Source organism: Nylanderia fulva, unplaced genomic scaffold (genome assembly GCF_048542155.1).
Source record: "Nylanderia fulva isolate GAGA-0341 unplaced genomic scaffold, ASM4854215v1 Scaffold18, whole genome shotgun sequence".
Classification (NCBI taxonomy): domain Eukaryota; kingdom Metazoa; phylum Arthropoda; class Insecta; order Hymenoptera; family Formicidae; genus Nylanderia; species Nylanderia fulva.
The window spans coordinates 2,468,001-2,484,703 of NW_028190055.1; the positions used below are offsets into that span (position 1 = coordinate 2,468,001).

General features: G+C 32.4%; 1 long non-coding RNA gene and 1 other non-coding gene across 4 annotated transcripts in view; one reads left to right on the forward strand and one right to left on the reverse strand.

Moving 5' to 3' along the window:
• Positions 1-16,703, forward strand: part of LOC114945987 (uncharacterized) — a 141,847-nt gene that overhangs the window by 103,292 nt on the left and 21,852 nt on the right. The gene's annotated exons all lie outside the window — the stretch shown is intronic.
• Positions 15,936-16,008, reverse strand: TRNAT-UGU (transfer RNA threonine (anticodon UGU)). Its single transcript has one exon. It is a non-coding gene; the product is annotated as a tRNA-Thr (tRNA).

The following is a 16,703-nucleotide window of genomic DNA, read 5'->3' on the forward strand; positions in this document are numbered from 1 at the left end:
TTAAGGATAGCGACTATATATCGGGAGAACCAGCCCGAGAAACTTCGATTCCGTGTTCCGTAATATTTCTTCTCCTTTATTTTCTCTCTGTTCTCGGTGCACGCCGATAATTCGCCGAGGCAATATTCTACGAAACGAAGCATCCGGCGAGCTATCGATTTGGAAAATCAAGGATTTGTGAAGTTTTAGATTTAATCGGCGAGGTCAATTACTGAGGAAACCACGAGTCCGTGAAGGGTGCACTTACGGAATCGGGGATCTGTGAAGAATTGATGAAATCCGAGATCTATGGAATTAGGGATTTCTCCGTGGAACGTAAAGATTTACATTGTAATATTAAAATACTGAGGCTTTATGAACTCATACAAACATTCTATAAAATAAATCACCTACAAAAGCACTCTGATTTGTATGACACAGAATTGCAGACTTTTGAAAATGTCACAAAATGTGCGTTGAAAATAAAGAAGAAAGAAAGACGAGAGAGAGAGAAAGAGAATTATGATTATTTTGAATTTTATAAAGAACCTCATTTGATTCAAATCTTACAGAATCTCACTCGATATTTGTAAACGTTGCAACACAATTGTATAAAAATTTCAATAAATACTAAGATGGTAGTCTGTTAGATTCTCTATTATGAAACATTTCTTGCAAATCGACTATATTGATCTTCAATTGAACATTTTAAAACTCGTGACACATTCAATTGATTTATCTTTATATTTGAATGCTTTATTTTCTCGCCAATATTATGTTCTTTAACAATATACGTAGTTGCGTTGTTTCAACTTGTTTTCAATAGAAATCCTATGTAGAAAATCGCGAAAAAATTATTTATAATTATAAGCTCAACTATAAGCTTATCATTATTAATTACAATTAAGAATGCAAACTCAGAGAAGAAACACTAAACTTGCAGAATTTAATTACGCAATTTTTTGAGAAAAAACTCGTTCCTTGGTTCTGATTGTTAGCAATTTTCAAGTGAATTATATCTCAATAGTCTCGGCTGATTCACCAATGACGGTGAGAAGCTTCTTTGATGCTTCGCTTATATATATATATATATGACGAAGGTAATGAGACTTCAACACTCATAGGTGTGAAATCATCTTAGGAAGGAGAAGTGCTCTCTCACTCTCACTCTCTTTCTCTTTCTGCAGCAAATGATGCAAATTGACAACGCGAACGTTGCCTCTATATTACAGCTGCGACGTGATAAGTGATGTGTAAATGTGTGTGTGTGTGTGTGCATTACATATACTTACAATATGCTCGTAATGCTAAAGTGTCATACAGTGTTCCACTTCGTGAAACCGCGTATCATTCTAATGAGAGGCTGTCACGGAAATGCGAAGAAATTGTATCCGTGAAGATACGGCGGTAGAGTTTTTGGGAAACAGTTAAGTCTGATCGATCGCAATATTCTTGCGTCATTCGAAAAATCATCTAAGATTCACGAGATTGGTCGAGTTAATTTAAATAAATCCAATTTGAATAAATTCAAGTATTCAACAAAAATATAAAACATTCTTATTTATAAATATACAATTTTAGCGAAAATATGTTTTATTCGCAGATATCACATATTATATACCTATATATAAAATATATTATTAAAATTTATATTTTGTTTTTTTCAATAAAATATGGTATAAAGAGCGCGGATTTATTCCGAAGTGCCTAATTAAAAGCATTTAATTAAATTAAAATTTATTTTTGTTACGATTGTTATTTACTATTGAAAAATAAAGTTATTGTTTTCTCTCTCGTGTTTTTCCAAATGCAAGACAATACTATAAACACTCATCGCAATTGATTATTCCTTGACCTCGCAATTTTGAAAAAGATTCGAGATTGCACCTGTGAAAAAATTTACTTGATGTCTATCATATCGCGAGAGAAAATAGCGGTTACTCAGAGACACCCTATATATAGCGGACAAAATCGGTGGATAAAATCGAGAAGAAATGCGCAGAGTGATATATAACTCACGTACGGAAACGAACAGCACTCTGAGAATAGAAATATTCCTTTTAACCTCGCAGAGTTATAGGAAATATCCCTCTTAACTATGCTACACTCGGCCGTACCTAAAGGATATAAAAATCAGTATTTCTATGGCAAAACTCTTTGTCACTGTGATAAATGTGAAAAATATTATTTATATGAGCGCGTATTTTTCGCGTTGCGTGTAGCATTAAAACCCACGTTCTATATAGGAATTGTACATTCATGAATAATGAATCAGGAATTTAACGGATAACGCGCGAGAATTCATAAAAATTTGTGAAATTGAGAATCTGTGAAACTAAGAAAATTGGTGTATAATCAACTAATGTCTCGTCATCTTTGCACAAAAAAATTGTGATGAATATCAATCATCTTGCATATTTCGAAAAATATAAAAAAAAAAAAAAAAAACAATCCTCATTTTTTCGATAGTAAACAATCGATAGGAATAAAAATAAATTTAAATTTAATTCTAATTAAGCGCTTTTAATTAAGCGCTTCGAAATGAATCCCCTCTCTTTATTGGAAAAAATATGTATATTAATAACACATATTTCTATATAAGTGTTATCAATAAAATGTTTTTATTACGACCAAACGTCTCCCTGATTTATTACTGTCGATAAAATACTCTTTTAAATTTGAACTCTCGAAGCTTGATATTTGTTTTGCGGATTATCGTTGTTTTTCCTGTATCTGTTATTCCCGCGTCAACATAGATCTGTGGAATATCTATGAGAAAAGTAGACAATCTCTGTATTTAGTCACGAACGCTGATCGGGACAAATGTTGGAACAGCAAAGTCAGTATCCTCGTGTTCCATTTCGACAATTACACCGAAATTAACGCGAAGCAACATCGGACATTGAAACGACATTCGTGATGAAAATGTCGAACAAGGAAGAGAGAGGGACAGAATATAACAAGAGTATATATATATATATATATATATATATATATGTGCGCAGGATAATCCAGAGTCTGCTCTTTCCTCGGGATCCCTGCTCCAGATAAGGGGTTTACGACAACTATCCTGCCCTTTTCGCCCGACCCGGGCTTTCCTCCCTCTCACGATACTCTGTCGTTGGACTGTTCGTACCGTACCGTGGGATTTATGCACTCGCTGCACGACCGAATGCACAATTGTAGCCTAGCTCCTCCTCCTCCGTTTCCTCCTCGTTAACGCGCACTCGTTACTTACATATCGCGCTTACAGGAGTAGACCCTTGGAAAGGGACACGTCGCGGAGAGTTTCACCAATCTGCAAATTTTTTAAATATGTTTAACGATGTACATAACACATTTTTTCTCGACGTTAGTCTAAGAAGATACTTGTAGATATGATTTTGTAACTTGGTTTTTTTTTTTTTCAAACATATCGTTATTAAGGAGATCCTAAAAGTTCTTGAGAAATCTGTTGTTTCTTTCTTCTTTTATCGACAAAATGTGCGAAGTTAGATAAACTATAAATCTATTTGTTAATTGGCGCTATATATAAATCTATTTATTCTAAGAACTCATAATTCTGTAATCGAGATATATCGAGACTATACGGATTGATAAATCTTTTTCCTATGCAAATTAAAGTATTAATATTAACAAAGGGCGAAGCGTTTTAATTTCAGGTAAAAAATAATCCGTATAGACCAAAGACGTTTAGGATCCCCTTAAATAACGTTATATTCAAAAATTTTTTTGAGGTACATAAATCCACGTTTTAAGATGATATAGCTTCTCTCTATATGCTATCTTTGCCGATACGCTAATTATACCTTGCTGATCCGTTTGAGATTATGCATAGTAAGAGCAGCGATACTGTCAGACGCACACAAAGAGATCGAACGGACGAACGCTAATTGCCTCCTCTGAGTTTAGCAGCTATTCTTCCCCAGGTTGCCGAGCACTCTCCCATTATGGTAAAAGAAAGCACAACTCTAAAAGAACGATTTTAATTAAATCGTTCTATGCTTTCTCTCGCGATTCCGTCTGTGGCTTTCGGCGGCGAACGCGTAACCGAATATAATCAGAGCTCATTTGCTTCGCTCGAACGAGATAGGGAAAGGGGGAAATTTACGTTTCATTGTCCCCCGTTGGGGAGAATCCGTTAAAACGATCGTCAAAGGAAAAGTTCCATTTTGTTTTTTCCGACGAGCGGATAAATCGCGACATAATGCGAATAAAATCTCGAAGCGCGTGAGGAAGAGTCACAAAGAGTTTCGTGCGATTTTACAGAAAACGATTCTACGATTCTTTTGATCGTTTAATATTATACATATATAATTGCGTCATTTATTAATAAAGACAGTTATTATACTGCAACAGAGTAATTGATCGAATTATTAATGCATTTGCATTATTGTCGCTTCAATATTAATTCAAATCTTGAATAATTAACAAGGCCAGATAGATTGGTGAAATTATAATAGAAATATTTTAGAGAAAAATAAATATTTTTTAATCATCATAATAGAGGCTTCAAATGTCACACAATCTCACGTTCTAAATTATTAATATTAATATTTTTTTCACCTGATATACATTCTTGTATTATCCTAGACGCAAAATTGTGCGAAGATCATCACTCATACAATCAACGAAGATATGGTAGAATAAATATTCTGCGGGATATATTTTGTGGCACACGTTAACGATCCCCTCATTCGATCGCTTTATCTATATGTGCCCTCACCCGAAAAAAAGGACTAAGCAAATTTTAAAATACGCGAGGTGGAAAATACGTAGTTGAGTTGCGCTCTCCCTCTTTCTCTCGGCACGGAACGTGACTTATGGCGACCGTACGTATCGTCAAGAACACCGTAGTTCCGGTGGTGCCGGGAAAGAAGCGTCGAGTGTGGAATATAAACTTTAACGGATGGCTTCTTTCCCGTGCACCTCGCGAGAGAGATCCCAGTTCTTGTCCTACGTTCATGTGCTGCGCCATCCAGCCCAGATATCGAACATTTCGCACCGCGAAGTCGACATTATTACGCGATCCATCGATATGTATGTACCGTCTATTCCGAGAGGGAAAATATTATGGGCGACGCTGGCGTAGAAACTCAAAAGTGTGCGATATGAAAAGAATTATTTTAAGAATTTTCCATTTCCACGGGAGGGAAAGAAAACGATAGCGTATAGAGTAGAAAAACGATATTAACGCGTACTTCCGTTTTCATGTCAAGTGTATGTACGCAGGATCATAATACTTGCTTTCGTATTTTTTATTTTTTTGCTAGTTGTGCGCGAAAAAAAATATAAGTGAATCGATGCAATAATATTAAAACAAATTGAAGAAAATATATATCAATAATGTAGTCGGGCTTCCCTTCCATGGAAGGGAAAGAAAACGATAGCGTACAGTAGAAAAACGATATTAACGCGTACTTCCGTTTTCATGTCAAGTGTATTTACGCAGGATCATAATACTTGCTTTCGTATTTTTTATTTTTTTTGCTAGTTGTGCGCGAAAAAAAATATAAGTGAATCGATGCAATAATATTAAAACAAATTGAAGAAAATATATATCAATAATGTAGTCAGGCATTTACATCTCATCTATATTTGCAAAGTTCGTCGTTTATTTAACCAATTAGTTGTATTTTTTAATATTAGTATTTCGTAGAGAAATTCTTTCATAAGAAACTTCTAAGATAGGAAGAAAATCGAAATCCGCTTGAAGATAAAATATGAAAGAAAATCAAAGAAAGAACAGCAGCATATGAGAAAGCGACAGCTAAGAGAAAACTGCATTGAGAAAGCTGTTTTATTTTTGCAATATATATGTCTGTGTTATGTATCTAGGATTATTTTATTTTTATGAGAAAAATGATTGTTTTGCATTACCCATTTTAAGTTTTAGGTTTTTCTGTCAAACAATGTATTTCTTTCCATTAGTTGATTGATGTAAATGTAATTCCTGTACTACATTTTTTTTAGGCAAACAGATTTTTTAGTCAATCAATCAATCGGATATCAAACCCGTTATCGATTTCCTGCCAATTTTAATAATCCAATTTTTTGGGACAAGAATTTCTCTAATTCTCTCATTCTTTGAATTTACCAGAATTTAAATTGTCGGCCGAACGAAGGGGTTGTCGTTATGTGTTTTTTATTTTAAAGACTACCATTTTCCTTGTAAAAATCGCTGGTTGTAAAAACTTTTCACTACAGAAGCTCGTGTTCTATGTCGTTTTGAAAATTTTACTTTGAATGGCTGTTTTTATGAAAACGAGACCCTTCAATTTGTCATACAAGATGCGCGCTCAGTCTCTCTTTCTCTCTCTCTCTCTCTCTCTCTCTTTCGTCGTCAAGATACTTTGCTACGATCAATGGAACTGGGTTAAGAATTCACGAGTTCCGGGTGAAAGAGTACACGATGTACGATATACTCGATCCAGTGTTGTGATTTAGAAATTTGATGATTTGAAAATTAGCTCGATAAAGATGTGATAAAAATATGTAAATTCATCTTAGATAAGATGAAGATGATTTTGTTTTAAATATATCTAAATAAAAGATAAAATTACATGGAGATTCATCTAGATAATTTCCAGATAGTATTAAACACGCAGTTCTAAAAAAATGTAAATTATAAAAGAGATATAAAAATATATATTTTTAGTATTTTTATGTGCTAAAACGACTCTCTAAAACCAAATTATGCGAACATTATTCTAGATAATTTATTAAATATATTTTTTTATTGTCTATATATAAAAATGAAACGACGCGAAAACTTCATCTAGATGATCATCTATATAATTTTATTTAGATAACAGCAAACACTGCCTATATATCAGACATATGGTCGACGACGGCAGGGTCAAACAGCTGAGATAGACGAAGTCGATTATCGCCGACACACTCTCGCGGCACGTGGAAATCGATACCTAATTATCGTTCGGTATTCTACACGCGAGAGCCCGTGGGAATTTCCTTCGCCGTATAGTGAACCCGACCTGTCCTGCGCCGACCTTCCTGCGCGCTCCTCTGGGATTACGGAGCGAACTGGTTCACGAAGTTAAGCACAAAGTAAAGGATAGCGTGTGTATGCGACGCTTAGTATTTACGTAAGTAACGGGGAAATTTACGGAGGATCGAAAGGTCTCTCGCACCGGAGAAGCATTGTGCACATCCGAAGGATTTACTCTCGCTCAAATCTGTTTTAAGTGTAACAGTTTAACAGGATACATATGTAAGAACCTAAAAGTATATGCGTAATATCATGATTCTTTCAAGAAATTTCCTCCAAGACTGCGGAGATGCGAAAATCTCCCCGGAATATAGTATTTTCGACGCGAACATAGTCGAAATTGATGCTCTTGCGGTGAATATTCATTTTTTCCATTCTCTCTTCATAAAAAAAAAAGAGAGAAAAAAAGAAATGAGAGTGTTACGCGAAATAAGAATTAATTTTTCATATCTAGAAACCTGTTTTCTCTTATGCGCGTAAATTTTTTTACGTCAAAACATTTATTATTATTTACTAGTTACACGAATTCTCGAAAAATATCAGACTGGATCATTTTACTTGACGCTTGCCAAAATAATAAGTTCTTTTTCATGTACATTTTCTGTTGCTGGTAAAAAACCTAATACGTGCGCTCATCTCAATATGTGCAAAAATTTTTTTTCACGATGTTACGCTGCTTAAAGTGTATCAATATCTTATCAAATAACATCGCGAATGTGCATGTTCTCCACTCTTAAACCATGCTCGTTTATATTATCGTTTGCATTCTTTGGCTCGCTCGTTCAAGGATAAATATCGGAGGCAAAATCCGACAAACACATTAGAGGACTTCCCATGATTCCTGCTGAAATTGCGCAAGTTTCCTCTTTTCCCCCGATCTCGACAAGGAAAATCGCACATCCGAGACATCTGCCGCGTCGCCTGACCGTCGTTGCAATTAACTTTTAAGGCCTGGCACCGTTTGCCCAACATAGTGGTACCACGTGGTACTTCGGCTAACATCACATTTTTCAGACTGGCAACGTAAATCGTTAACGGAGAAGACAAAAAGATATAAAATATACATAACGTTTTTAAAGAGTTTGTTCCATTTCCCAAAATTTTCTTTGTTTCCTACGTTAAAAAAAATAATTAACAAAATATCGAATTTCGGAGTTTAAAACAAGTACAGCATCAACATAGATCTGATCGCTACTAAACGAAGAAGCAATGAATATTACAGCTATCATATATACATATATGATAGGCTATAGCCCCTTTATACTATTTAGAAAAATAGAAATAGATTTGAGGTAAAGATGACGTCAAGGATATACACGTGCGTTGCTCGAGTATCGGATTATAAAGAACGATGTATAAAAGGCGGATGCAAAAAGGCTGAAAGAGAAGAACCAGCGAAAAAAAGCTAAGGAGAAAACTCATTGTGTAACTCTACACGTTGGGAGATAAAAGTTAACTAGTATCTACCGCGTAGAGTTGTTATTCTACCCGTGGAGGAAGAGGAAAAAAAATACAACTCGGCGCATTTTCCCAGCGTGCTTGTTTCTAAAAGCGAGGGACGGATTCACAATGGTCCATTGAGATGCCGGTAGTTCTTCAAGGATTCGCGAAATTTTACGCGCCATTTAATCGAGAGGGTTAGAGATAAATTAGATTGCAACGCAACGGCGCGTACTCGAGAGAATCTCGATTGTACGACGCGCAATTTTTATAAATAACTTCAGTCCTCACACTTATCCATGTCTTTAATATTTTCAGTAATTAACAATAATTACTATTCAATTATATATTTGTATAGATTCAACTAGAATGAGATTTCGTGTAACAAAAAATTGTAATCACAAACTATAATAGTTTTCTCTAATAAAATTTGAAATTAAATATTTAGAAAGAAGAAAATTAACTACAACTTATCAATAAAAATTTTACTATTAATTTGTATATTTTTGAAAAAAAATATTTCAAAGTTTGTGCTCAAAATATTTCGAAGTTTTCGAAAATGTTGTTAATCTTTTTTTATAAATACACTCGATTTCGGAAATATTACCCTATATAAAAGAAAAATGAAAAAACAATAGAAAAAAAACCTTCATAGTTCAAAGGTTAAAGCTCTGGTCTTGTAAACCAGAGGTCGAGAGTGCAAATCTCTCTAGGGGAGCGAAACTTTTTCAACCCCCCTTCCGTGTTGAGCTTTTTTCGCGCTCTTGCGCAACGCCGTCGACGTTAATTCCGCGAGTTACTTAATCCTTGGAGGAACATTTGCCTTATTGACAAAATTTCGCGAGAGAGTCGTGAGTCAGAACTATTTCGTGAGTTTTATCAAGTTTCTGTCGCGTGTAGTTGAGTTTATTTCATTGGATTCTAAACTATGTTGGCAATTTTTTTATTTATTTTTTTTCAAAATTACACATACACACAGAATGGATCAAAATTACTTACTCACGTGATTGAAATTTCCTTTTTCAAAATATTGTATATGAAAATATTATGCAATACAAAAAATATTGATTCATTAAACTTTATAAAAATATGCAGCAAAAAATTAGTTTGCACACACACAGGCGCGCGTATAAATGATCTACACTATTTGCTGGGTTCGTACAAAAACCGATCCCTTTATTGTGCTACATATGAGATTCAAATCACCGAGAGGAAAATTTATAGCATTAAATATACAATATAAATAAATCATTATTTCAAATTAATGTATAATCCCTTAAAACGTAAAAGCAGTGTATTTAATCAGAGATAACAAAGCCATTACTTTGCAATTTTTCATTTATAAATATTGGAAAATTTCAAATCTATCGTAATAACAAAAGCTATACATATCAGAAATAAAAATCTCAGTTATTTTCCTGCGCGTGTATATTTTTAGATGAAAAAATATTGATTAATTATAAAATAAATATAAAGAGATAAACTATCCCTGCTATTTTTTTCATATATTATAAAAATTGTTCATAAGATATCTAAAAGCTTCGAAATATCGAAATATTTATATTATATTTTAAAAAATATCAAAAAGTCTTTGATGCTTTGATTAATATATTGAATTAAAAAAATTGAATTAACTTTTTTCGATTTTATTACATAAAAGATAATTTAAATTTTCCGAAAACCAATGGAGGAGACCTTGTGTTTCGTCCTCGAGTTCAATGAAACAATTGGAATATAATTTATCATAATATCGTTCTCGCGTTACACTTGAGTTCGAGTACAAATTGAAGTGCGGAAATGAAGTGCTCCAGACCGGTCATTAAACCGCGTCGCGACGAGTTAACTGTCGCGGCTTCGACGTCCCGGTATTCCCCGGTTATAAATGACACCGTATATATCGAAGCTCGCTGCAATTTCCTGCCGTGTATCAGTAGCAACGCGCTGCACAAGTGCCTTTATATTCTCCGGCAAACTGGGCCAAGAAGGCAAACGCATCCTCGCGAAACCACATTACGTTACTTCGTGTCAAAGTAACCATAGAACAGAACTTCGTCCTCCAATTCGATATTCGTATCCTTCGGCAATATAGGGTGTTTCGAAAAAATACATTCGGGAAATTAACAAAAAAATTCGAAAAAAAAATAGATACTCAAATTTAATTTTTTTCACTGAAGCTAGACGTGTCTCATCTCATTATTTTGTTGGAACATTTATTCTATCTGATATTATACTGTGATATCAATTGCTTAAAATAATTAAAAAGTCATCATGATTTTTTTTTGTTTGTCTAAATGATTTTCAATAAGAGATTAAATTGTTGCTGTTTTTTCAGACCAAATTTGTATAAAACATGTGTTGTAAAAACTAAACTTATTTTTACAATATTATAAATATTATAAATAACACAAATGCAATATTATAAATAAATCCATATATCTTTGAAAATGATAAAAGAGAATAGCAAATTATTTCAAATCAAATAATTAATATTATAAAATTATTATTACGGTGCGAATATCGAATGAAATTGTTGAAAACCTATTAAACTTTCGACCAAAACTTTTCAAACATTTAAAACTTTAATATTTAATCACTATGTGTCCGACAAGCTTAGTTCTGAATTTTTATTTATTTAATCTGAATAAAAGTTTCATTCAACTATAGTTTTCAAAATAAAATAGAATCAAATACATAAAATAAAATACTATTATGTGCCTCCTTAACAAATTTTTGTGTTTTATCTATAAAAGACACATGGAAAGAAGTCGCTTAGAAGTTATAAAATCCTTAATTTTTCTCGTATTTAATTATTGCGTGCACACACACGCATATATTTTCTATAAATGTATTTGCAAAATTATTTAACTTGATCGTTTTCGAAGGGAACCTAGCGACGAGAATAGAATGACGAGAAAGGAAAAATGCGGACAGTACCTCGGATACGCGCGAGCCTCGGGAAACCAAATGTTTGCGGACAAATCGTCGTTTTCGACGATTCAGGAAAATCAACAAACGCCCCTCGTTCGAACCTAATGCACCATCCGGAGATAAAAATTGTTCCGCACGCGCGATCCCGATCCGAGAGAGGATCTCGAATCCTCGTCGATTTCTCTCAAATCTGCAAGCCCGCGAAAAACCTGTGCGACCGCGTACTTTCCACAATTAAAATTTCGAAAAATCTTACATTTCTTTTATATTTCTAAATAACACGGAGCTTATTAATGCGAACCTCTCCTCTTACCATACAAAGTTGTGCATCCCTTTCATTACAGATTTTCTCAAATTAAAAACTGATTCTTTAAATTAGAAGATTGTACAAGAGTGCAGATATTAAGAGGTAATTAGAGGAAAAGAACGGAAGCGAAATATCAGCCGAGACGCGGATGATGAAGTCTAAGTGCATTCCATGCGGCTTTAAATCGGACGCATTGCACAATCTTCATTTGAAGTTATCTTCGATCTAAGATATGATAAGGAAATTGAAGATGAAGACCCGTTAATTAAAATTGTGAGAAGGTAGCGTGCAGAATTCAAGGTTACAAATAATTGTATAACGCAACATTGTATGCAAATATAAATATTGTGTATGCAAAATTGTAATTATATATTTTTTCATTTTTACAGTAAAAACATGAGTTTGGAAAATTCCTATTTTCTGAGAGAGAAAAATGTATTTGAATTGCGAAAAACATATAGAGCTGAAAAAAGGGAAGAAGAGAAGGAAAACACTTTTTTATGTTATCAAAATTTTGTAAATCTAAAATCTTTTAATAATACCTATATATTTCTTCTAATCGATAAGTCGAACATATTTTATTATGTTTTGTTTCACAATTAAATTATATTGCTGCGCTCTTCTCATTTCGCCATCGCGAAAATATAATTTAGAATTCTAATTTCAGATATTTAACTTAAAAAGCCAATATATTAATACTTTCATCTACAATAAATCCAACGATACTCGGCGCACGAGTGCGGTTTATTCAGAATATTTAATCTACTCTGATGTAGAAGAAAGGATCGGGCTGATATTCTAACTACTTTTGTCCCGCTCTTCTTCTCTATATCCTTGATTTGCATTCTGCCACTACTTATTTACATTTGGCGTTAAGGTATTCTGCAACTTCGTATTTGAAATTAAAGTGGAACGCTGCTTGTGTTTCGTGTTAATTAAATGTTAACAAAACACGTATCTTAAGTACTCCAATATCCTTTTCGTCAAACATGCAAGATATTATTCCCGAATTTAAGCTTGGATGTTATAATTATATTATGTTTCTATCTTCAAAGTACTAAATTTCAGTTACCATTTCAAATGTTTTATACTTTTTAAATATGATTCGTGAAAATCAATTTTCTGAAGAATATAAAAGCATAAATGTTTAAAATAATTGCAAAGTACAAAGTACAGGAAAATTGTTTCACAAATTATTTTCACATAATAATGCATACATTATATAGCAAAATGTAGATCCTCAATCCTTTATAATGACAAATATCTAATTCAAGCCTATTCATTGTAACTAATATTTAACACCTGAAGTTCCTGACCTATCATTGTAACCAGATTTGGTTTATGACGTCAGAAACCAGAAAAAAATATACGCGATTTATTTTTGTAGCATATGTCGAAATAAATAACTTTTCTCCTACACGCCATATGTATCTCGTATTTGGCTAAAAATGTACTCGCTCCATTTTCTCGGTCCATGAATTAATAGGTAGCAATAAATCTTAATCAACTGTCCGTTTCGCATAGGAACGTAAGACATGTGTAGATTAAATTTTCCTGCCATTTGTCATTGGAAGGGAACAGAATCTCTGCTACATTTTACCAATATATACGATTAAATACGAATAGTGCTCGGTGACAAAAAAAAACTAATTTATTTCGACATATGACGCACCAAAAAAAAATCATATAATTTCTCAAAACCTATACATATGCAATATAGCTGTAACGAGAGTTTCAATATTTATCTAAAAATATTTTCTCTGCTCTTTTGCGTTTCAATCATATCATTTGTTGTTCAGATAGATAAAATAACTTGAAAAAATAAATAATAAATATTTTTAGTCACGAATGAGAAAAAAGGATTCGTAAAGTCCGCAGCATTGAGAGTCCCGAAAAGTTAGTTCCAAATATAAAAGCTGCCAAAAATTTTGATCAGACATGAAGACAGCTGCAACGAGAATGCAGCACGTTATATTTCCCTCGCAAAAAAAAAAAAAAAAAAAAAAAAAAGTCCGTTACAGAGCGAGTTTTTTCCCGTTTCCGTCTCATCTTACGGCGCGCCGATATAAATTCCGTCCCCGATAACGGCGCGAATATCCGGATATCGCATCGGCTCACCCAGTACACACTCGGCAGGCTTATGGGCTTTTCAATTTGGTTCCTAGCCGAGTGCGTTCCATACGGCGGTGCATACAGACAGCTATTGCGAAGGCTCACGTGTACGGGGTCCGTTGAAATTTTTCGGAATGACGTTTCGGAGGAAGAAAGAGGCAAGAACCATTATAGCTCCCTCTCTTTCCCTTTCTCCGTTTCTTGAATGCGCGATATCCCGGACGAAGGCGCGAGAGAATGGCTAACGTTGCCCGCGACGGAAATGGAAAAATAATCGGCCCGAATGCAATACGCCAGTCCCGACGCATCTTGGAAATATATCACGGGGAGACGTGAATCTATAACTGCATGCACAGACGTTCATAATGTCGTGTAATGCGCTCCCGATTCACTTCTTTAATTTATTTCTCCTTTATAAAATTCCCGACTGAATGGCGAAGCGATCAAAACATATTACGTTATAAATTCGTTATTATAATTTCTACAATTGTAGGGAAAAAATGATCTACCGGAGACAACGTTTTAATGTATCGTATATAAAAACTGATTAATTCAAAAGAATTTAATCCACGTGAGAGTCTCGCTAGCTCTCTGAAATATAAGAAGAGTTTACAACATTCGTGCGAAAACTTGTCACAACAATCTTATGCAAATTCCAGGTTCTAGAACAATATCGCGTTATATATTGTACCGTTTGTACATGTTGACAGAAAGACACTCGATGCGCTCGATAGCCGCAATGGCTTCTTGTTAAATTGAGAAACTTTCGGAAAGTATAATATCCCTTATGAACTCCGCAAAGCCGATCAAAACATAACTCTTCTTATATCTAAAGAATATATCAATATTCATGTGATTCTTCTAAATTATAAATATTTCGATAATTTTAGCAAAAAGGCTTTTCTTAGCAAATAAATTTGACAAACGATCATCATTTATCACAATTCACAATTTTTTCATGATATTTTAAACATGAATTATTTTGATATTCAAATTTCTAAGTAAGATTTTATTATTAGTTTTATTATTATTAATTTTTAATTTTCTTGGCAAAATTGATTTCGACATAACTAGCAATTTTATTCAATACTTTCACGACGTTTCGACCATTTGGTTGTGGTCCTTATCAAGTGACCACAACCAAATGGTCGAAACGTTGTGAAAGTATTGAATAAAATTGCTAGTTACGTCGAAATCAATTTTGCCAAGTTTATTTTCACCACTAGCGTCCAATATTAATTTTGATTGATCTTATTTTTAATTTTATTATTAGATTTTATTATTATTAAAAGTTGCTTAGGAATTTCTTCAATACAAAAATAATAACTTTGTTATATAACTATAAGTATTTTATTAAGCAATCAAAATCAATTAAACTAAATTGAATTATTTTTTATTATTTTGTAATTGCAAAATAATTGCAAAAAAGATTAAATATAAAATATTTAATAATTTTGCTAAGGTATTATAAATATATTTATACAAACATGTGTGTATGAGGGGAGAATCAAAGAAGAGAGAATCTGTAACTGAAGTAAGATATTCTCTCGCAACCTCTGATACATTCTGTTCATATATGTGCGTATACTAAAACACTACTACGCAAACGATATAACTCACGGAAGTGAACAGAATAAAGTTTCTTAATAAGCGTTGACGTCGACACCGCGTGGCAATTCCTTAAGTCGATAGAGAAACTCCGTTTTATGAACTGACTAACGGATTAGAAACGAACTCCTCTCTCTTTAATTAAACTCTACATAAATTTTGTTAATAGTGTTAAAAATATATTTTAATTACAGAAAAATTTAAGTCTTTAGATTGCAGCTAATTTTAATATAAAAGAGCATTATATATATATATATATATATATATATATATATATATATAATTTATAACTCTTTATTTATATTAAATATTAAATTAATAATATTAAATTTATGATTTTTTAATGTATTACTTATCATATAATAAAATTCTTTTGTTAATTTTATATATAAATATATAGAAATATATTGAATATCATTATATGCATATAAAATTTATATATATATATAAAATATAATTATATATATATATAAATTTATATAAAAATTTATAACAATACAACTAGTATGTTAAAAAATGAATTTAAAAGCAAATATATATTTAAAAAAATATTGCCCCCAGAGAGATTTGAACTCTCGACCCCTGGTTTACAAGACCAGTGCTCTAACCCCTGAGCTATGGAGGCTTCTATCGTCACCTTCCGTATACTAAAAGTAATGCTAAATTAATCATATTTAATGCATTAAATGAAAATATTGCTTTAATTGCGACATAAATGCTGTTTTTATATAATAGAATATTTAAATTTGAAGAAATATAGAAAAATGTCATACAATAAGTATTTAAAAGAAAGCTAAAATACATATTTATTGCTACTTTTCCATTCTACTTTTCGATTTGAATTAAAAATGTTTTTGTTTTCAAAATTTTTTAAATAAATAAAAGCATATGTAGAATTATGTATTAACATTAAAACAATATGACTAATTTTTAAAAGTTGTTTGTTTGAAGAAATGAAAAATTATATCACGACAAAGAAAATTATTGATTTAAAATTTTATTTCAAAATTTATTTATTGAAAAAGTTTAATGTGTCTTTTAATGGCTTTTATTAACGCTCATTGATAATACCTACTTTGCATTTGTACTATAAGACTTCAAATCTGAGATATTGTATTTTATTACTAAAAACATATCTTGCAATTGCAATTTTTTCAATTTGATAAATATTTAATTTACTTTTTAAATCATATAATAACGGCATAAAAAGATAGTAATGATGACAAAAAATTCCATATTATATATATAGTTGAGAAAGCATATCAAAATTATTAAAATACTTTCTATACTATTAGAAAAAAAGGTTTTACTTGGATATAA